This window comes from Rhinolophus sinicus, chromosome X (genome assembly GCF_036562045.2).
Source record: "Rhinolophus sinicus isolate RSC01 chromosome X, ASM3656204v1, whole genome shotgun sequence".
Classification (NCBI taxonomy): Eukaryota; Metazoa; Chordata; class Mammalia; order Chiroptera; family Rhinolophidae; genus Rhinolophus; species Rhinolophus sinicus.
Window position 1 is genome coordinate 106394330 of NC_133768.1, and position 3404 is coordinate 106397733.

Here is a 3404-nt window from a genome sequence, read left to right on the forward strand (position 1 = left end):
AATATAAATATAAAACAATATACCCTTTCTTATCACAGGTAGTCTTTTGTATAACTAAAATCTGTGGCAAACATTTTACAAAACAAAAGAAAACTAAATCTGTAAATTATCAGAAAAGGAGCAAGACTATAGGAAAATAATACATTTTTTATAAATTATAGAGGACAGTTACAATGAAAATCCATTATTTTCCTGTCTCACTCAATTTTACAAAATAAAGTTAACATGTATTATTCTGTGAACTGCTAAGAGGGCATAAACACTGTGGCCCTTTCAAAAGACAGTGGTCAAAGACAAAACGTAACCTTGATGTCATATATTGTCCTTAGTTTTTAACTGGAGTTGACCTTCCTTTCATAGTTTTCTTTAGGTGGTGGTAGTTTGGCAAGATTTTCATCAGGAAATCCAGCTGTAGTGTCTGGGGCTGTGGTCGCTCAGTCTGCACCCGATGAAGGCAATCTACACCATAGATCACTGTATTCTCAGGGAGGACTTCAAACGTGTTTAGGTTGCAACAAGCCCCAATGATGCAACTACTGGTCAATATTACATTTCTGCCTATGTATGCTTTTGATTCCATAACGTTATTATCTCCCATTTTCATGGCTTGGGAATAACAGCCAACTTCAAACACATTATTTGTGCCAATGATCATAGGTTTGAGTTGTAGATCTTCAGCATCAGGGGTGATATTATCAGGGTGAGCATTTATAGTAAGCGCCTGTTCTTCTATTAGGTCATCTTCGCCAATCACTATTGGCCTGGCTTCCGCAATAATTCATGCTTTAGGGTGGATCACTGTCCTAGGTCCTATAGTTACATCACCTCTGATTTCACTTTCTACACACACAACTGCTCCAGGAGCAATCTTCACACTCTTTGGACTATTCTCTGCCATCGTTTCACTTTCTGACATTTCAACGGAATGTGCAGAGTGTTCGAGGTATTTCCATTCTGGAAGGCCAGAACTTCGTACCCCAGCACTGGGTAACCATTAATGTCTGTTTCCACTCTCAACCGCAGAGCAACTGAATTCTGCGTGGCCTCAGTAAGTCTTGCCCTGCACCTATACCACCCAGCCCTCAGGCAGTGATCTTTGAGGACCCTCCCCCCCACTCCCAACACACACATACAGACGTCCAGGCCCCAGCCTCTGTGCAGCTACTTTCACTCTAGTACTTTGTCCCCACAGAGTCCAGCCCTTTGTGCAGGCCTGAGCTTGAATGTCTGCCTCCACATCTTCTAGTGGGACTTCTGTGCTTTGCTTGAGCTTAACCTCCAGGTGCTGTGGCTGGAAAATTTTCATCAGGTGTGGAGCCTGGGTGAACATAGACTTCACCTCCTCTGTTTCATTATCTCAAATATATGTATTTTTTTAATTGGGGAAGGGGAACAGGACTTTATTGGGGGAACAGTGTGTATTTCCAGGACTTTTTTCCAAGTCAAGTTGTCCTTTCAATCTTAGTTGTGGAGGGTGCCATTCAGCTTCAAGTTGTTGTCCTTTCAGTCTTAGTTGTGGAGGGCGCAGCTCAGCTCCAGGTCCAGTTGCCATTGCTAGTTGCAGGGGGCACAGCCCACCATCCCTTGCGGGAGTTGAACCGGCAACCTTGTGGTTGAGAGCCCACTGGCCCGTGTGGGAATCCAACCGGCAGCCTTCAGAGGAGCACAGGGCTCCAACCGCCTGAGCCACCGGGCCGGCCCCAAATATTTTCTTCTTTGCCTCCTTTGGCCCAGGGCTTGAAAGCGCTTGTTGTATATGTTTTGTCCAGTTTTATAGTTGTTTAGAGTGAGAAGAAAAATATGGTACCAGTTAACTACATTATGACCCAGAGAAGAAGTCCAGCCAGGGATTCTTAATTAACTGGTGGCAGACTTCAATGCTTGCAAAGCATTTTACAATAGTGTACTCTCATGCTCTATAGGATATATTCAAATATTTCCCAATTGAGATATATCATTATGCTAAATTAAAACAGTAAAAACAATACCCATTGCAAGCTTCTTGTTTAATTCATTGAATAAACCTGCTCAATAATTAATTCCCCAGATATTCAACCCCTCATAAAATGGTATCACTTGGAAGCTCAAGCCAGGAATTGTTTTGATATCTTTTTCTCACTCCCCTCTATCACTATGTCCTGTCTATTCTTCCTCCCCAATCTCTCTCAACACGTACTGCTTTTATTTTAGTGAAGGCCAAGTTCACCTGTCAAATGGATGACTGCAAAGCCACATATCTGATCTCCTTGATTTTATTCTGTTGTCTTCCCCATAGAGAAGATGGTACCCAAAGTTATAGTACCCAAAGTAATCTTTATTGTATCCTAGCTTACAACCTTTCAATGGTTTCTTAGTGATTGATCTTAGAGTAACTTTCATGCACCTTACAAAAACCCTGTACAAATTGTGAATCTCCAGGTTTCCCCTGTACTCATGTTCTATCCACACTGGCTTTTTAAAAAATTATTTCAGCACAGTTCTAATTTTTGCCTCGGCTGTCTTCTGGAGACTCAGCCAAAAACACACTGTTGTTGTCATTGTTTCTTTCACTTTTTGTCCTGGAAAATGTCAAGCTTGCAGCAAAGTTTTAAGGCTAGTACAAAGAACTCTTGTATATTAGTTGCCCAGAGACCTCATTCAACTTTTAACATCTGTCTCAATGATACCCTTTATAGCAAAAAGACTCCAAGGTCAGGAGTTGCATTCAGTTGTCTTGTTTGTTTCGTATCCTTAGTTCTAGGTTATACATCTTTGCCCAGGGTCTCAGTTATAAAGTTCATTTCTTCTTAGTGCAAATAAAATGGCAAATAACATCTGGGTGGCAAATAATATTCATCTTATTACTGATGGTGGTAGCTTTTATCACTTGACTAGTCACATGATTAAGATGGTGGCTGCCGGATTTCTCCACTGTAGAGTTACTTTTAAGTATTTCATGGGTAGATGCTTTCTCATTCTGAAACTTTTACCCAATAATTTTAACATCAATTGCTGTTTTATGCCTGAATTGTTACTATAATTGTTGCCAGATGTTGATTTTCTAATCCCATTTTTCCTTCCATATTTACTAGTTGTTGATACTGTACTTTAAGAAAAAGCTATTTGGATCTGTTTACAGAAATAGATCCATTTCTGTATCTATTTATATATTTTATACCAGTGTGGACTCATTGATTCCATGGGTTATGATCCATTTTATCATTATCAGATCATAGATTTAGCCAGTGTCTCTTCAAGCTGTTTTTTTTTTTAATTAACATTTATTGGGGTGACAATGGGCAACAAAACTACATAGGTTTCAATTGTACAGTTCTACAATACGTCATCTATATATTGCATTTTGTGTTCACCACCCAGTCAATTATCCTTCCATAACCATCTGTTTGTTCAAGCTGGCTTTTGAC

At 40.0% G+C, this 3404-nt stretch overlaps 1 pseudogene; it reads right to left on the reverse strand.

The window, feature by feature from the left end:
* Window positions 1–311: 311 nt before the first annotated feature.
* On the reverse strand, window positions 312–898 carry LOC109461245 (dynactin subunit 6; annotated as a pseudogene).
* Between the last annotated feature and the right edge of the window lie 2506 nt (window positions 899–3404).